The sequence below is a fragment of the Canis aureus genome, chromosome 9, assembly GCF_053574225.1.
Source record: "Canis aureus isolate CA01 chromosome 9, VMU_Caureus_v.1.0, whole genome shotgun sequence".
NCBI lineage: Eukaryota > Metazoa > Chordata > Mammalia > Carnivora > Canidae > Canis > Canis aureus.
Window position 1 is genome coordinate 23,053,303 of NC_135619.1, and position 19,898 is coordinate 23,073,200.

The window sequence follows — 19,898 nt, forward strand, 5'->3', positions numbered from 1 at the left end:
CTTTACTGCCTTCAGTAAGAGACAAGATTATACAAAATTTTAAGATAAAAACCATGAAAAATGTCTCATGATTTCAATAAGAATAAGGTTGCACAAGGTGTGGAATGTACCCATACAGAAGGATCAGATTTACTGACATAGCAAATTATAGTTTAAGTTTATAAATAACTGAATATTAAATGGCTTAGCTAGTCAACACATTTGTCATGCTTTTGAAATAAATGGCTGTGCTATTTATAGTTTAAAAATAGTAATTGTAGTACATCTTAATTTTAAGAAGATTGTTATGCTTTCTGTAGAAATTTTGAGACACCTCTTGTGAGCAAAAAGAGATGAAAATCCAAGGAAATTAAGAGGCCAGTACTAGTAATTTCCCAATCTGTAGTGAATGCAAGACAATCTTGTAGAAATAACTAACTTTATTGGCTCAATGACAGTGGGAAGTAGACAAGCTTCTGTATTCCTTGAACGTCAGTGAAGACTTCTTATGTTAACGTCTTTTAAACATTTGCATATAACCATTTGGTTAATTTGGAAAGTTAGGCAAAACGTCTTAGAAGAAGAATCTTTAACTTCTAGATAGCAGGATCCAACCTGAAATGAAAAATAGTTAACTGCCCTTTGCTGTAAATAATCAAGCACATGCTTGGCACTTTGTCTAGGATTCCTACTGGTCATTGACCAGTAGTATCAGGAATAGTAGACCATCTGCAAAATTCACCATATTAAATACTACAATTATATTATTCTAAAAACAATATACATAGAACTCTTAAACCTTTATATCACTTTGGAAAACTAAAACCTTGTACCACTTTGGAAAATAGGAACTGGTCTTTGGCAGGAAGAACAAGGGCTTTCTCTTAGATTAGAATTAGGCTCATAAATATTTTTTAATTAAAGTTTTATTTTATAATATAAAATAGATTTAGAGAAAAGTTGAAAAGATAATACAGGGATGCCTGGATGGCTCAGCAGTTGAGCATCTGCTTTTGGCTCAGGGCGTGATTCTGAATTCCCGGGATAGAGTCCCACATCGGGCTCCTTACACGGAGCCTGCTTCTCCTCCCTCTACCTGTGTCTCTGCCTCTCTTTCTGTGTCTCTCATGAATAAATAAATAAATAAAATCTTAAAAAAAAAAGAAAAGATAAGATAATACAGGAAGTATTTCCCCTCACTTAACTTCTTCTTTTTAACATTCTACACCTCATAGTACATTTGTCAAAACTAAGAAATTCCTACTTAGTATGTTACCATTAACTAACATCAGATTTTATTTGGAGTTTAACAACATTTTCATCAAGTTCTTTCTGTTCAAAGATCCAATTCACCATAACAGTTTCTCTGCCTTTATTTTCTGTGACCTTGGTAGGATTGGAGAGTAATGGCCAAATGTCCTACAGAATGTCCTCTAATCTGGGCTCCTGTGATGTTTTTCTCATGATTAGATTTAAGTTACGGATTTTTGGAAAGAATATTGGAGTTGAAATGCCCTAGTGCTCAATTTATATCAGAGATTAAATGGTATCCACATACTGTAATTGGTGATGTTAAGCTTCATCTTGGATAATATAATGTTGCCAGGTTTTTCCACTGAAAAGTATAACAATGTTCCTTATATCTATTCTGTTCTTTGAAATAGAGCCTAGTTTACCCAAGGGGTGAAAGGGGATTAAAATCCAACTTCTTAGAAAGGGAAGTACTACATGTTATTTGGAATCCTTCCGTAAAACAGATTACACAAATAGTTTTTAGAACAGCTCAGAATACAAATTTTATTCTGAGTAATGTATTACAAATAATGAATATTAATATGTTTTTCACAATTACATTATACCTTTTGTCAAAATATGAAATAATTTGTACAGTTAGGGTTGAATTTCCCCTATATTTATGTTTTCAAAATTCTTCCTTTCTATCTTTGACTCAACCACCTTTAGGAAATGGTCCTATATGCAATGCTTCATGATTTATTACTATATAGTAATCCTAAAAGAATCATGTTTTTCATGTAAACTTTTACATTTTTCTTTAATCTTGTAATCTTTTTATTCTTTACTATTGCTTTGAGATTTGTCCATATTTATGTCAATAGTTTATTTTGTCTGCTGTGTTTTATGTTTTGAATATGACCTTTTTCCCTTTAATTACTAATGGACTTTGGGTTGCTTTCCATTTTGAGGCCATTACAAACATTACTTAGTGAATAGGCTTATAAATTTCTCTTTGGGCATTTGGAGAAACTCATTACAGAGAAGCTGTTTTTCAACTGCAGCTGTATGTTAGAATTCCCTAAAGAGTTTAAAAAAGAAAAAATCATTGCCTGGGCTGGACCCTAGATTCTTCCTTAAGTAGCAGATTCTGTGTAAATGGCTGTGTATATTCTTATAACTCCCAAGAAGTCCAATATATAGAGAGCAGTAAAATTATTATTCATAGATATGTGTGGAAATAGACTTGTGTAGTATTTCTTTCAACTATATTAGATCTCTCTCTCTCTCAAAAGTGGTTGTACTACCACTATATGCAAGTTTATTTTTTTTAAGATTTATTTATTTATTCATGAGAGACACAGAGAGAAAGAAAGGCAGACACATAGGCAGAGGGAGAAGCAGGCTCCCTGCGGGAAAACCGATGTGGGACTCGATCCCGGGACTGGGATCACACCCTGAGCCAAAGGCAGACACTCAACTGCTGAGCCACCTAGGCATCCCTAAAATTATTCTTAATAAAATCCAGTTTAAGGAATGAATCATAAGTGGTTTTCACTCAAGACAAATATTCAATATATGTGTTTGCTGAAAAGCTTTAAACATTCTGGTATCCCATGTTTCCAATATTTATTTCCATTACTTTATTCCTTATTTATCCCATCATAAAATTCATTAAGTAAGAGATACTACAGTGAACTGGCAAGAATGATTTTTTGGCATCTATAGAGAAGAATAGGACTCATTCTTTTTTCTGCCTTAATCGCATAACATATGGTTTTAAATTTTTATCAAATTACCTGACTTGAAAATGGACTGATTTGCATGATTTTACTGAGGCATTGGTATAACCCTGAGACAGCCAACTGGACCCGATCACCAAACCATAGAGATGAATGGCATTTTTGAAATTTTAGAAGTCTGAGAAGTTTTGGTATTAATTTTTAAATGGTTAGATAGGATTCCAACTCTGGTTCTGGACTTTTGTTGTTAGGAGTTTTTACTTCTTACCTTAAGTTATCATGAGCTATCTTCACTAACTCTCAAATTATGTAATAATCCTGTCCAGACATAGTGCTGACTGCAACTTAGAAGCTCAGGCCAGGAGAATACAGATGGCTAAGTGAGAACACCAAAATTGTGTAAGAGCTTGAAGAAAGATCAGAGTTACTTTAAAAAAATAAGACAATACTAAACAAAAAGTTGCATAGCAATATCTCATTTGGGAGTTTTCTTCATGCTTTCTTCAGTGACATTTTCTTTTAGTGATATTTTATTTAAACTAGTATTTTTCAGTATTTAAAATTTTAGGGTTTCACTTGCTATTTTCTTGAGCTAAAATAACACAAAAATATAGAGAAAGAAGTGACCAAGAGGCCAAGACGAAAGCCAAAGTCTTTCTAACTTAACCTGAGAAGCGAACATACATTATTTCTATTGTATATGGTTGATCACATAGACCAATTCTGGAAAGGTGTGAGGGAACTACAAAAGAGTGTGAATGTCAGGAAGGGGAGAAATTGGGGATCATTTTTTGCATCTGGCTATATATATATATATATATATATATATATATATATATATACTTATATATACTTAGTGCAGATTCACTATAAAAGTTGAACAAATGTGATTGTTACTTTATACAAAAATCCATTGTTTTATTGGATTCTTTTGCCAGATCAGTTAAATGAGGGACAGAGGTTTCAAGTTTCATTTATGATCATGAGATTAGTGTTAACTAATGATAGTCTTGCTGTTTTGATATCAGAGCCCATTATTTTTCTACTGAATGCAAAAACAAAACCAAACTTTTCTCTCTTGTATATGTCTGAATACGTATTTTTGTATGTGCAAGTGATATGGTTAATATTAGGCTCCTAATCTTCTCCCTGCCCCAAACTTGTTCCTCCAACTATGTACCCTAAGTTAATGGCAACTGCATATTTACTTAAGTCAAACTTGGAGTCATCTTTCACACCTACACACAATCTAGCAGCAAATCTTGGCTAAACTTTCCAATCACTTCTCTTTAACTCTCTTTATCGAAACTCTTCTGACCCCAAATAACAGCAGGATTCACTTGGATTATTATAGAAGCCAATTTCATCATGTTCTCCACACAACAGCCCCCTAAAAATTCTATTAAAGGTTGAGTCTTCTTATTCCATTTCCCTACTAAAATTTCCAATAACTTCTCATGTTATTCCCACTTAAAGCCTAAGCCTTCTCAAGGCCCCACACATAACTTTCACATTTCTGATGAAATTCTCATGTATCTTTTCACTCGCTGTCTCCTATGTTCTGTCCTTTCATTATGCCAGGCTCATATCACTTGTTTGAACTCCTATTAATTTATAAAACAGTTAGGGCTTTTTTTTTTTTTTTAATACTTTTCCTTCTTTCTGGTATTCTCTTATCTGAAGTTTTCATTCCTTCATTGAGATCTTTAACCAAATACAAATTCTTAGTGATGCCTTTCCTATTAACCCTATTTAAGTTGCATTTTCTTCTCTCCAAAATACTTCCCTTCTTTCCTATTGTACATTTTCCTTAATAACTAGAAGAATTCAATATACTTTTTTTCTCTAGTTTCTTAACATATCATAGTTAAAGTAGGAGGCCAGAACTTTTACTGTTATGTTTATATAATATTATAAGAAAACTACTTGTCAGGAAATTGGTACTCTACACAGTAAAAGAAATCCACCATAAATAATCACAATCATAAAGTTTTATGTTAGGAGTGAAACTAATGTAACTTACTATTACTTTAATAGACATTCCAAAAAGGAGGAGTGAAGCAAAACAAACACAACCGGCTCAGTTTATTACATTGGTCACAGTAGGCTTTGAGGGTGCTTCATTCCATATCAAAGGCTTTTGAGATGTAGCAGTGAACACTAGGTAGTGCAGATCTATCACTTTTTATTTTTTAAGGCAAATAAAACACTCTATTGTGAAGTTGGAAAAATATGGCAGAAAAAGGATCAGATAAGTGAAACATGTTTATGGCCACATTTGAAAAGTTGATCTATTGCCACTTACTGAAGAAATCCTAAAACTATTCCCACTGGACTTTAGTTACTGACTCCAACAAAATGAATGTACTGTATGTAATCATGTGTATACTGGTTTTAAAAAAAAAAAAGTGAAGGTAAATCAAGTAGGGATTGAGCTAGTTACTGTCAAAAGGAAATAAAGGCAGATTGGATTCCTGGGATGATAGGATAAGGAGCCAGTGATTCTATGGATTGAGAGGGTTTTAGAGAAAGGAATGAAAGAAGAAAGACAATCCTTAAATAGTTTTTCTTCAATGTATTATTGATCAGTTTAAATTCTACTTTTAGAATTCAATAGAATCCTTACTCAAAATACTGGTTTATCATAAATCGAACATAAAATAAGTGCCCACATTCCTTAATACTGCAGTAATTTACAGTTAAACAATTCAAATTAGGCAATTGTTGATGAATTCACATTCCTCTTGGAATCACTGTTGAATTCATGCTCTTAATCCCTTGCTAGAAATGTCGCAGGGAAAGATAAGAGAGGAAATACCATAGGAGGGTATTGTTTTCAATACCTGCTATGTCTCATGCTATCATACATAATAAACTGCATATCCTCTGGGAAAAAAAAAAAAAAAAAAAAACCTCAAAGGTGGCCATTACCATTTTAATGGAGACATGGAGGTTTATTTATTTTTTAAATTAATTAATTAATTTTTGACACGGAGGTTTAAATCATTTATATAAATTGCCAAAGTCTAGTAAAGGAGCAATCAGAATTTGATGAACTATATTGAATTCTAAAAACATTTTCTACCCATACTATATCATCTTCCATTTGAGTTAAAAGAAGCAGGAACTGTATATTATTTGACCCAACCTATTGTTTGTATCCATATCTATAATCTCTAGATTGGATGAAATGGATGAAAGAAAAATTTCTAATTTGTCTAAGAATTATAAAGTAGTAATCAATCTTTTTATACATCTTCCTTTTCACACCTCACCCCCAAGTTAACTGGAGTCTAACACATACTAAATGATTAATATCAAGTTAAATAGATGTGAACCATAAATATAGGCTTAATGAATCCATGATCATCAAAATATATTAAATATAATCCTATGAAATTGAATAAAAAAATGTATGGGTATGAAAGGCTTTTCTCAATTCTACTAAACCCAAAATATTAATATACATGATTTCTGTGAATTAACCGACTACTACAAGGAAAAATATGAGTTGAGAAATTCAGAATTGAAACTTAAGGTAAATATTTTATTCTTCCCATTTTATTAAAACGAATGGAAGAAACAGCAATGGAATGAACTTCAAAATTCATCCTTCTAAATAGAAAAAAATATAAAAGCCAAAGAATAAATGAGTTATAATGATATAACAAAGTACTCATTCAAGTAAATAGAAAAACAGAAAAAGAGATGATTGGGCAAATTCAGTAAATGTAAGTTCAACATATTTTAAAATTTAAAACACAAATGTCCAATACTGAACTAATAACTTTTAAAATTCAAATCAGTAAGGGGAAAAAAATGGTCAGAAAGAACTCTTGTGGTGATGTAAGAGAAAATCACTTCAAGGAAGAATAATGAGCTATATATATCACAAGCCTTATTTGTGTTTAACTCTGCCTAGATCATTTGACTGCCAGGAATTTATCTTTAATCTTGAAACTTAATCTTGAATGTAAATCTTTATGTACAAGATTCTCATGAGTGTTAATGTTAGAATGGAAACGTGGTTTATTGAACTGCATTATGTAGAAAGAAGAGGCATGGTAACAAAGACTTTGGCAATACTTAAGTAAATGAACATGACACATAATGCTATATGACTTTATATTTTAAAAATTATATACAACAAAAGAGCTGGATTAAATATGTTAACCCTTTGATTTTTTTGAGTCAGATTATGATTCTCATTTTACTTCTACACTGTATATATTTAACATTGGACAAATTATTTTTATAATCAGAAGAAGTCTATCCAAAAGCAATTTCATAATTTTGTCCTGATTCTTTTGGCAAGTGTGCCTTTAGATTTTTCTGTAAATGGGACTAAGTGGGAAACCTCAGGTATCTTTTAATCTTCCTTGCTACTCAACCCCATCTTTCAGTCAGTTGCCAGGACACTTTAATTCAAGCTCCAAATACCTTTTAAAATCTATGCTCCCTGCTTTCTCCTCCCACTGCTATTGCTTTGGTTCAGTATATTCTTGGTATTCTGTGGGAATGTTAAAATAGCCACCCAACTGGTTTCCTTTGTTCCGGTCCAGCTCTACCTCCTGCCTTTCCTTCAATTCCTCTTCCTAGCCACTGCCAGAAGATCTTTCTATGACACAATTCTGGTCAAGTAATTTTCCTGATTAAAAAAAACAAAACAAAAAAGCTCATAACTTTCCCTTTCTTACAAGATTGGATGTTTTACCATGATACCTGAACTTTCAAAAAATGGGCTTTGTTTTCTTTTATGGATTTCTTTTAACACTAACCCCAATACACATGCATACAGACACATATGCATGTCCATTGTATGCCTTAAAGGGTCTAGTTACCCTATTTGCTATTTTCAAACACTTTGTGAATTTGTATTTGTGTATGCATTTTTTTATTTAACACGTTCTATTCTAAGCCTGGCAAAAATCTTACACATTCTTCACAACACAGTTCAAAAATTGCCGTTTCCATACCACATAGAAATATTAAGCATATTTGTCAATGCTCCTAGAGTGTTCTAGGCAGCTAATATTTCACACTGTCTAATAAACTGTTCTTTGCTCATCTTTACCATTAATAGCTAGCTATATGATTAGTACCCTGGAGGCAAAGGCTATATCTCATTTATTTCTATGTTTTTGCGTCCTGAACTATATATATAGTGTGTAGTAGATGCTCAACACTTTTGTGAGTTAAAGCTAAGTAAGTGCCATTAGGCAATACCTCAATGATGTATAAAGATTTTATAAAAGCTCTTTCTTCTGGTGAACTGAATGTTGCCATACATCTGTTATGAGAACTGATATATTATGCTTTTAGCCTCTCATTCATTACTTGACACACAGCAGTCTGCCTTTCAGTCCCACAATGTCACCGATGATATTCTCCTTAGGGTCTCCAATAAGACATTGCTGATTTCAAGGATCCCATTTACTTTGTTTTTGATGAATTAATTTCTATTAGTTTTATAGCCATTTTTTTTCTTGCTTGCACATGCTTCAGGGTTGGAGTCTCTTCAATGCTCATTTTTGAAACTTTACCTCCCCTTCATGATTCCCTTACCCCTCTGGTGCTGGCATTTCCGTAATGCTCTGGACGCTATATCTCTGTCTTAGTTCATTTTTCATTTCTGTTCTTAAATGTTGAATATCATTTGCACTTGTCTTCTGTATGCTTGTTCCTCATCTTCAGCATAGCCTCTTTCTAATCCCCAATTTTGCAGATCTAACAATTTTTGTGAAGTGTAAATTTTATTGGTTTGGCTCCCTATTTATGAACCCTAATGGTGATCATAAATATGCTTTTGTAAACATTTTTCTTATGTGTTACGACAGAAAATGGGTAACAATCAGACATCAGCACTTCAGAGTTAGCCCAGTATTCAGTCCTGAGGATTCCCTCAGTCACAATATATCATTGCATGAACTCCCAACATTCTTGATCTCTTTCTTCCCCTTTTACATGGCAGCATCTAATATAGTCTGCATTTTATGCTTCTCACCTTTTCTAGATCCTACCACTGTAATTTCCATGAAGGCAGGAATCTTCATCTGTTCCAATTGGTTTTGTTCACTGATGTACTTAAGATTCTACAATAGTTCCTAGCACATAATACATACTCAGTTCACCTCTTTTGAATGAGTGAATATGAATGTTAAAATTTTACCTCCGTTCTTAAACTTACAAAGTTTTAAAAAAGATTTTATTTACTTATTCATGAAAGACAGCAAGAGGCAGACATAAGTAGAGGGAGAAGCGAGCTCCCCACAGGGAGCCCAGTGGAAGACTCAATCCCAGGACCCCGGGATCACAACTTGAGCCAAGGCAGCCGCTCAACCACTGAGCCACCCAGGCATCCCAAACTTTACAAAGTTTTATTGGTCTTTCTGTACCTTAATCTTTCTTGACAGTATTTCATAAAATCATTCCAGAGCTGTTTTATATTGCTTTAATGAGTTTCCCTGGAGATTGGATTCCTTAAAGGAATTCCTTAAAGCTCAGGAATTTCCTTGTACAAACCATGATCCCTAATAGCCCAGATTTGGTGCTCCTTCTGCCTGACTGACTTGTTCTCACTTACTTGCTCTTGCCTGCCTGGTACTATGCCTCTGCTTTCAAGTTTTCTGTCACCATGGTTGTGCAAATCTAGACTTGATTGCTCTTTCTTTCTGGGTGGCTGGACTAAGAGAGAATAGGACTTCTGGATTCCTGTTCAAACAGTGTTACTTATTAGCATGAAAGGGATATTATATTTCTTAATGATAAGAACAACTGGTTAGGAAAGTTAGTATAAAAAAAAAAGGACATTAGATTGTTGGGTAATGAATTAGTAGAGGATGACAGAAATAAACTTCTTTTATGTGAATCAAGAATAATTAAAAGAATACTGTAGCAATTTGTGAGTTAATTTTTTTGTTGAAGAAAAATGAATTAAACATTCATATAGATAAGAGATCATATGTTCTGATATTACCAAAGTAGGAGATGACAATTCAAATATTTGGAACGGTTAAAAAAAAAATTTGGAAGGGGATCCCTGGGTGGCTCAGCGGTTTGGCACCTGCCTTTGACTCAGGACTTGATCCTAGAGTCCCGGGATGGATTCCCACATCAGGCTCCCTGCATGGAGGCTGCTTCTCCCTATGCCTGTGTCTCTGCATCTCTCTCTGTGTGTGTCTCTCATGAAAAAAAAAAATAAAATCTTTAAAAAAAAAACAGTTTGGAACAACAGTAAATGAGACTTAGAAACAGGGAGAAATTTCCAATATTTCTCAGAAAATATAGGACATATACAAAAACCAGAATGGAGATTAAAAAAAAAAAATCAACCACCACCAAGGCTGGAACTTTTCAAAGAGGACTACAGATGACAGTTTCACCCACTAGAGGACTAGAAAATGAACTATTTTGAATGCTTAATCATGGTACTAAAATTCAGATGCCACTTAGATACCTTTCTTCATAGTGTCAAATTAAATCTGCTTGAATCCTGATGCATGTTAATTGGTGCCTGGAGATCTTCCAGTCATGTTGCAGATTGGAGTGGGAAAGGCAATGAAGAATATTTTGAGCCTCTTAAAGTTCTAAATTTCTGTCTCTATAAAATTGCATCGGAGGACATCATTGAATTCCCTCAACTGTGTACCCATTCTACTGCTGTGTTCCAGACAAGACCCAAATATTGCCTCTGATTTCCCTTGGAAAACTATCAGTCATCCAGGGCACACATGCATGTGCATGTATGGATAGAATTTTCTTGAGATTGGGGCACCTGTAGACCTATCCATTAACATATTGCTTGACTTCTTTTCTTCCTGTGAATACTCCCTTCACATATTTTCTTCACAAGTTTCTGGAACCTGATCTTTCTGAAGATTTTTCAAACTCTACAATCTTCATTTCACAAAGCAATTTTACTTTACACTCCTCCACAATATGGTTGCTCACTGTTGTATTTCCTGAACTCACTGATGTACTGTACTGTTTGTGAATCATTGACTATAGGACACAAAATAAGATTTTGAAATGTTCACTTTCCCTTTTCTGTTATTCACCAGTATGTTAGAAGGACAATGAATAAACAGATTTTAATCATTAAACCTATTATAACATCCCCCTTAGATGGCAAAAGTAGCTATATTGAGCTTCTAACTTTTGTTTTCTCTTCTAGTAGTTCTCATATTAGAAAAAGATGCATTCCTACTAGTAATTATGGCTAGAGAAATCATCAAGCACTTCCCTAGGGCCAGTCATTGCTAAGTGTGCTATTTCCATAAGTAAAACTAATGGACATTTATAAATACAGAAATAGAGAATTAAAGATGCTAAGTTTCACATAGATTTTCACTTCATTTTACCTAGATATTCACTATTCTAGCTATGATCCAAACCCATGTAATCTAATCCTCCAATATATATTACCATCACACTGTATCACACTTGCCGTTTGAGAAGAAATGTGGAGATGATCACTTGAGATCATTAATCACAAAGGATTTTAAAACTCTTGATGTTCCTACTCTTGTTCTTTTGAACCACGTTGCCTATATAATGATCATGTAATTGCTGAAATCCCAAGTTTGTAGGCATCTCCCATTCAGTAAGGATGAAGTTTAATTCTGTCTCTGCTCAGTTTCATAAAATATGGGAGTGGAATTGAATGCATTTTCCTCATTTCTTAAAATATTACCATGGGTCCCTGTTCTCTATACTGTCCTCTCATGGTGTTACTGTGCCTTCAGTTCTTTAATGCAGCCTGTAAATTACAGATTTTAAGGGAGAAAAATCTATGATTTAGAACAATGTTGTGAGACAAGGAAATTAAAGGTAAGTTGTCAGAATTATCGAACTAAGAGAAGGTGTATAAGACATTCAACCATAGGTAAACCAATACTTTATATTATAATAGGTTTGAGCCACAAAAGCTCAAGAGTTGTGATCCTTAACATACACTAATCCTTCTTACATGTTTGCTCTTTCCTCAATTAATATTCATTTTTTCTTGTTACAGTCTCAGACCAGGAACACTTAAAGTTCCTGCTAACAACAACAAAAGACAAGCTTGCTAAACAGTCAAGTATTGGCTAAATGGCAAGGTGTTTTTGTTTTTTGTTTTTGTTTTTTTTCTTTTTTTCCTTCTGTCTCTGCAGTTTTACATTGTATTCCCTTTGAAAGCAGCATTCAACTATTTTCACTCTGTGGTTCATTAATATACAGAAATCAACACTGATCTGAACACAGCTTTTTTTTTCTTTACTGTTACCTAGACTTATCAATTTGAAAAATTTCATGCTGTTGTCCATATTGAAGAACCTCATTTGATTTTTATACTAATGTGTTTAAAATGATTAGGCAAAGCCATAGTTCATTTATATTGCATTCTTACTGATTTTTATTTTTAACAATAATTGATGTATCTTGGTAGACCAAAAGGAATGTGAGAATTCCAGGCCTGACACCCTAGGTCAGATTTATCACTTTCTAGCTGCGTGTCTGTGGGCAAGCCACTTCATGAGTCAGTCATTTTTCATTTCTAAAATGGGCTTAATTATGCCTCCCTCAAAAGTTTGTTCTGACCAATGAGACAAAAGGAGTGAAAGTGCTTCTTTATAAATAGCAAAGTGCCTGGTAAATGTTACATAATTACTTAAAAATATTTTATGTTTATGGAATGTATAACGTATTTTATATTTTATATATATTTAAAAATACGAATGTGTAAGTCCTACACAAGTTTAAGGTATAGATTACTCTGAAGCATATACATCCAATGCTCAACATTAATGCTTAAATTAATACATGGTTAAAAAGATTTTGCTTTAATTTCATTCTTGAGGTAATTGTTGAGTTATGTTATTGCTCTCATAATGTGAGAAAATAATGTAACTTACTTTCCTAGATACCCAATTTGAAACTTAGATGTGGCTGATATATTTTAATTTGGAGACACTATTTACTGAGAGGAAGACAAGGTACAATTTATATCTATTATTATATTTAGTACTCTTAGTATTGAGTTGGAAGATTTTAGGATATTCAAAAGGCTGTGATACTAAATTATTTAAAAATCTATCCCTTCTACTGGCTTGGGATTCAGGTGCTTAGATACTTATAGCGTGATCTGTATGGGCCTAACAAAAGGTGCTGACTCGCTTTCAGGTGTTTTGAACATCATAACTGTTCTGATTCTATATCTGTTCTACCTGCCAGCTGCTTCAACATCCACTATTTCTCAGTTGATTGCTGGTCATCTAATTTTATGTCATGAAGGTTTTGTTTTTGTTGGTATTTATTTATTTATTTATTTATTTATTTATTTATTTATTTATTTTAAAGTAGGCTCTGCATTTTGTGTGGAGCCCAGCACAGGGCTTGAACTCACCACTGTGAGATTGAGACCTGATCTGAGATCAAATCGGAGGCTTAGCTGACTGAGTCACCCAGGTGCCCCTATGTCATAAGTTTTACTGAACTTCATTGCAATAATCTAGGACTTGAAATCTTACTATCCCAGGCAACTATTGGCCTTTTGGTTTAAGCATTAATAGTAAGATGAAACTTAGCATCCAGCAAAAATTCATTATTGAGTTTTTACATTATCTAAAGTGCTTGTACTTAAGAAATAGATGTTTGAAAGTGGCTCAGATATTATCAAGTTACCAGATAGGCAAAGGAAAATGAATCAGAAAAGGGTTAAAAGACTGGTAACCCATTTTGCTTTTATCTCCCTCTTTTTGAGGAGAGCCGTTATCAAATAGAAAGGAGTTTTGCAAGCATTTATGGTTTAAGAGTAGTTTAAAAAAAGAAAACGTAGTTTTATTTTTCTATTTTAGCAAAAAAAACACCTTTATTTACAATGTAACTTTTTTTTTTTATTTTTTTTTAATTTATTTATGATAGTCACAGAGAGAGAGAGAGAGAGAGGCAGAGACATAGGCAGAGGGAGAAGCAGGCTCCATGCACTGGGAGCCTGACGTGGGATTTGATCCCAGGTCTCCAGGATCGCGCCCTGGGCCAAAGGCAGGCGCCAAACCACTGCGCCACCCAGGGATCCCTACAATGTAACTTAAATACAAACTTTGTAAAGACTAAATTCTTTATTTATAAGATGAAGTGATGAGTGAGTTGGAGCCCTGAAACTCCTCTTCCTTAAGACACTGTAGTTAGTTGAGGTAAGTGTCAAAGAAAAGCAGTTTGAAAGTTGAGTTAGAAAAATACTTAGCAGTCAACATGGAGAAGTATGTCCTCACAATATTGAAAATACTTAAAGCCAAGGGACTAATTGTGAAACCAACCAAATGGTGTTTTGTTAACCAATCAGGCTGAAACAGTGACTGGAGCAGTGTCTGGCACTCAGGCAATGCTCTATAAATGAGTGATTACTGAATGCTAACTGCCAGGAATTGGCACACACTGGCACTCAATGTCAAATGAAAAGAAGCATTTTGTTAACTTGTTTGATGCAGAGATTTCAATATTCAATATCTTGAATATTGGACATTTAAAAAGAATGCATATTTCCATAGGTAGAGAAAATTATTCTTCTAAATTCTATTTTGTAATGAGTATAGATTCCCAGCAAACTAGCTGCAAAGATAATACAGAAAGATTTCTTTAAAATTTTTGTTTTTGTTTTAATTCCAGCATAGTTAATACAGTGTTATGTTTCAGATGTACAATACAGTGATACAACAATGCTATACATTACTCAGTGCTCATCACAATGAATATGCTTTTAATTCCCACTCACTCTCCCACCCTTCTCCCTCCTAATAACCATCAATTCTCTATAGTTAAGATTCTATTTCTTGGTTTGTCCCCCTTTTTTTTCTTCATTTGCATTGTTTCTTAAATTTCCCATGAGTGAAATCATACGGTACTTATCTCTGCCTGATTTATTTCACTTAGCAGTATACCCTTTAGTTACATGTTATTGTAAATATCAAGATTTTATTATTTTTTATGGCCGAGTGATATCGTGTGTGTGTGTGTGTGCATGTGTGTGTGTGTGTACCACCTCTTTTTTATCCATTCATCTATGGATGGACACTTGAGCTGCTCAAGTTGTTTGGCTATTGTAAATAATGTTGCAATAAACATAGGGGTACATATATCTTCTCAAATTAATGGCTTTGCATTCTTTGGGTAAAAACCCAGTAATGCAATCACTGGATCATAGAGTAGTTCTATTTTTAACTTAAGTATACTCCTTGTTTTTCAAGTGACTGCACAGTTTGCGTTTATAATACTGCATGAGAGTTACTTTTCCTCCACATCCTTGCCAATACTTATTTCTTGTATTGTTGATTTTAGCCATTTTAACAGGTATGAGGTGGTATTTCATTGTAGTTTTGATTTGCATTTCCTGATGAGTGATACTGAGCATCTTTTCATGTGTCTGTGGCCATTTGTACATTATCTTTGGAAAAATGTCTGTTGGTGTCTTCTGCCTTTTTTTAATTGGATTTTTCATCTTGGGGGTGTTGAGTTTATAGATTCTTTATATATTTTGGATACTAACTCTTATGGAATATGTCATTTGCAACTATCTTCTCTCATTCAATATATTGCCTTTTGTTTCTGTTTTGATTCCGTCCTGTGCAGAAGTTTTTATTTTGATGAAGTCCCAATAGTTAATTTGTGCTTTTGTTTTCCTTGCCTTAGTAGACATATCTAGAAAAATGTTGCTATGCTGGTGTCAGAGAAGCTACTAATTATGTTCTCTTCAAAGAATTTTATGTTTTCAGGTCTTTAATCCGTTTTGAATTTATTTTTGTGTGTTGTATAAGAAAGTTGTCTCATTTCATTCTTTTGCATGTAGGTTTCTGGTTGTGAAGACACTATATTTTTCCCATTGGATATTATTTCCTGCTTTGTTGAAGATTAATTTATCATATAATTGTGGATTTATTTCTGGTTTCTCTATTTTGTTCTGTTGGTCTATATGTCTATTGTGGCAGTACCCACACTAGTGCTACTTTTTTTTTTTTTTTAACCAAGGCTTTGTAGCATCTCTTGAAATTTGGGATTATGATACCTTCCAGTTTTGTTCAAGATTGCTTTGGCTAAAAAACAAAACAAAAACAAACAAACAAACAAAAAGATTGCTTTGGTTATTCAGGGTGTTCTGTAGTTCCATACAACTTTTAGGATTTTTTGTTGTTGTTGTTGTTCTGGTACTATGAAAAATGCTCTTCGTTTTGATAGAGATTGCATTAAAACCACAGATTGCTTTGGATAGTATGGACATTTTAACAATATTCTTCTCCCAATCCATAAGCATGAAATATCCTTCCATGTGTTTGTGTTACCCTCAGTTTTTTCATCAATGTTTTATAGTTATCACAGTATAGGTCTTTTACCTCTTAAGTTTATTCCTAGGTGTTATTTTTGTTGCACTTGTTAATGGGATTGCTTTCTTAATTTCTTTTTGTTGCTTCATTATTAGTGTATAGAAATGTAATTTATTTCTGTACATTGACTTTTGTATCCTGTGACCTTATTGAATTCTAACAGTTATCGGGTGGAGTGTTCAGAGATTTTTATATATAGTATCATCTGCAAATAGTGAAGTTTTATTTATTCCTTACCAATTTGGGTGCCTTTTATTCCTTTTGTTGTCTGATCACTGTGGCTAGGACTTCCAGTAGTACATTGAATAAAAGTAGTGAGAGTGAGGATGCCTAGATGGCTCAGGAGTTGAGCATCTGCTTTCCCTCTGCCTGTGTCTCTGCCTCTCTCTCTTTCTCTCTGTTTCTCATGAATAAACAAGTAAATCTTCAAAAAGATAAAAGTGGTGAGAGTGGATATCCTTCTCTTGTTCCTGATCTTAGGGGGGAAGCTCTCAGTGTCTTACCATTGAATATGATGTTAGTTGTAGATTTTTCATATAAGACTTTATCATGTTGAGGTGTGTTCCCTCTAAAACTGCTTTCTTGAGTTTTTTTTTTTTTTTAATCATGAATGGGTGTTGTACTTTGTCAAATGCTTGTTCTGCAACTATTGAAATGATCATATGTTTTTTATCATTTCACTTGTTGATATAGCACATTGGTTTGTGAATAGTGAAACACCCTTGAGTCCTAGGATTAAATCCCACTTGATGGGACTCCTGGATGGCTCAGTGGTTGAGCATCTGCTTTGGGCTCAGGAAGTGATCCTGAGGTCCAGGATCGAGTTCCTATGAGGAGCCTGCTTTTCCCTTTTCCCATGTTTCTGTCTCTCTCTCTCTCTCTCTCTCTCTCTCTTTGTGTCTCTCATGAATAAATAAATAAAATCTTTAAAAAAATAAAAAAATAAACCCCACTTGATCATAGTGAATGATTTTTTAAATGTATTTTTGGATGTGGTTTGCCAATATTTTATTGAGGATTTTTGCATCTGTGTTCATGAGAGATCTTGCCTTACAGTTCTTTTGTGCTGTTTTTATCTGGTTTTATTATCAGGGTAATGCTGCCTTCCTGGAATGAATTGGGAAGTTTCCCTTCCTCTCTATTTTTTTTGAATAGTTTGAGAATAATAGGTATTAACTCTTCATGAAATGTTTAGTAGAAATTATCTGTGAAGTCAACTGGTCCTGGAGTTTTGTTTCTCAGGAGATGATGACAATGTAGTTTTTCTTTCCTTTTTTCATTTTTTAATTGCCAGTTCAATTTCTTTAATGATAATTGACCTGTTCAAAATTTTTGTGTCTTCCTGATTGAGTGTTGGGGGTTATGTTTCTAGGAATTTATTCATTTCTTCTAGGTTCAATTTGTTGACACATAATTTTTCATAGTATTCTCTTACAATCTTTTGTATTTCTGTTATGTCAGTGGTTCTTTCTCCTCTTTCATTTCTGATTTTGTTTGAGCACTGCCTGCCTCCTGGGCTAAAGAGTTATCAATTTGTTGATCTTCTGAAATAACTAGCTGCTGGTTCTATTGATCTGTTCTATTGTTTTTTTTTTTGTTGTTTTGTTTTATTTATTTCTGTTCTAATTTTTATTATTTCCTTCCTTCTGTTTTTTTTAAGATTGTATTTATTTATTAATGAAAGACATACACATACACAGAGGCAGAAACATAGGCAGAGGGAGAAGCAGGCTCCATGCAGGAAGCCCAATGTTGGACTCGATCCTAGGACTCTAGGCGTGATCCTACGCCCTGGGCCAAAGGCAGACGCTCCACCGCTGAGCTACCCAGGCATCTCCTTCTAATGGTTTTGATTTTTGTTCTTTTTCTAGCTCCTTCAGATGTAAGGTTATGTTGTTTAATTGAGATTTTGCTTGCAGAGCAATTTCTTGTACTCTTCCCCGGTTATCCAGCAATGGTTATAGCTTACATTAATATGTTACAATATCTACACTAGTAAAATTGTTGTAATGTATATAGTTGTATTGTAGGTGGATTTTTATCACATTTTTTGAGAAGTATAACCATTACAATCAAGACTAGAACTATTTCATCACCACAAAGATAGGTGTCAAGATTTAACAGTTCAAGTGAAATGTAGAAATGCTGTGTTCCTTTAATTTTCTGCACTCTCCACTTTACATAATATTGAAGAGATGGACTTTCCGCCTGTTGTGTATCTTGACTCTGTTGTCATAATGTAATTGATTATTTAAGCATGGCTTTATTTCTAGGCACACTATTCTCTTCCATTGATCTATGTGTCTGTTTTTATGTGAATACTATACTCTTTGATTACTATTGTTTTGTAATATATTTTGAAGTCAAGGATAACAAAACCTCTGGCTTTGTTCTTTTTCAGATTGCTTTGGTTTATTTAGGGTCTTTTGTAGTTCTACACAAATTTTAGGATTGTTTTTTTTCTGTGAAAATGCCATTGGAATTTTGATAGTGATTACATCGAATCTGTAGATTGTTTCAGATACTGTGGACTTAAAAGTATTTCTCTAATATATGAACATAGCATATCTTAATTATTTCCATTGTCTTCAATTTCTTTAGTGTTTTTAAAGTTTCAGTGTAAAGGTTAAATTTATTTCTAGGTATTTTATTCTCTTTTTTTGCAGTTATAAATGGGACAGTTTCCTTAATAACTCTGAGAGTACATTACTATATAGAAATGCAACAGATTTTTATATACTGAGTTTTGTATACTGCAACTTTACTGAAAAAAATTCAGTTGTAACACTTTGTGTGTGTGTGTGTGTGTGCGTAGAATCTTACGGTTTTTCTATATATAATATCTCATTCTGCAAATAGTGACAGTTTTACTACTTCCTTTCTAATTTGGATGATTTTGATTAGTATTTCTTGCCTGATTGCTCTGAGTAGGCCTTCCTATAGTAAATTGAATAAAAGTGGCAAAAGTAGGCATCCTTGTCTGGTTTCTAATCCTAGTAGAAAAGCTTTCAGCTTTTCACTGAGGTGATGTTAGCTGTGGGCTTGTTATATATGATCTTTGTATATTATGGTATGCTCATTTCCTGTATACTTGTTTGGAAAGTTTTATCATAAATAACTATCGAAGAAAAAAATATTTATTTCATCTTTTAAGGATATTTCCCTGGGTATAAATTCTAAGTTGGAAGTCTTTTTTCTTTTAACATTTAAAAAAAATAACTTTTTTTTTGCTTATATGATTTTGAAAATTCCATTATAATGTTTAATGAGACAAATATTAATATTTAACACTTCATTATATTTGTATCAGAACAAAGGAAAATTAAGGCTATATATACTAACCAGAATAAAAGATTTTATAAAACAATTTATATGACTATCCAAAGGAGGTGTACAAAAGAAACTTGCATTCATATATAGCACACAACACTGCAACAAAATGTACTGAGTTAGAATTCTTGAAATAGGGTAACTTGTTAAAATAGAACTTTATTTAAATTTTATAATAAAAATCCATATGGGCAAAATTAGAATATTTGAGCAATCAAACACAATTTAAGAGATTTATAAAGAATGTTATCTTAAAATA

At 33.3% G+C, this 19,898-nt stretch overlaps 2 long non-coding RNA genes across 7 annotated transcripts in view; one reads left to right on the top strand and one right to left on the bottom strand.

The window, feature by feature from the left end:
* The window catches only part of LOC144320506 (uncharacterized), a 148,075-nt gene that overhangs the window by 67,321 nt on the left and 60,856 nt on the right, over window positions 1-19,898 (top strand). For all 5 annotated transcript variants that reach the window (XR_013386130.1, XR_013386129.1, XR_013386131.1 and 2 more), the window contains one exon: window positions 11,968-12,033. This is a non-coding gene — a long non-coding RNA (uncharacterized LOC144320506). The remainder of the gene's footprint in view (window positions 1-11,967; window positions 12,034-19,898) is intronic.
* The window catches only part of LOC144320507 (uncharacterized), a 63,195-nt gene that overhangs the window by 36,149 nt on the left and 7,148 nt on the right, over window positions 1-19,898 (bottom strand). The window lies entirely within an intron of this gene.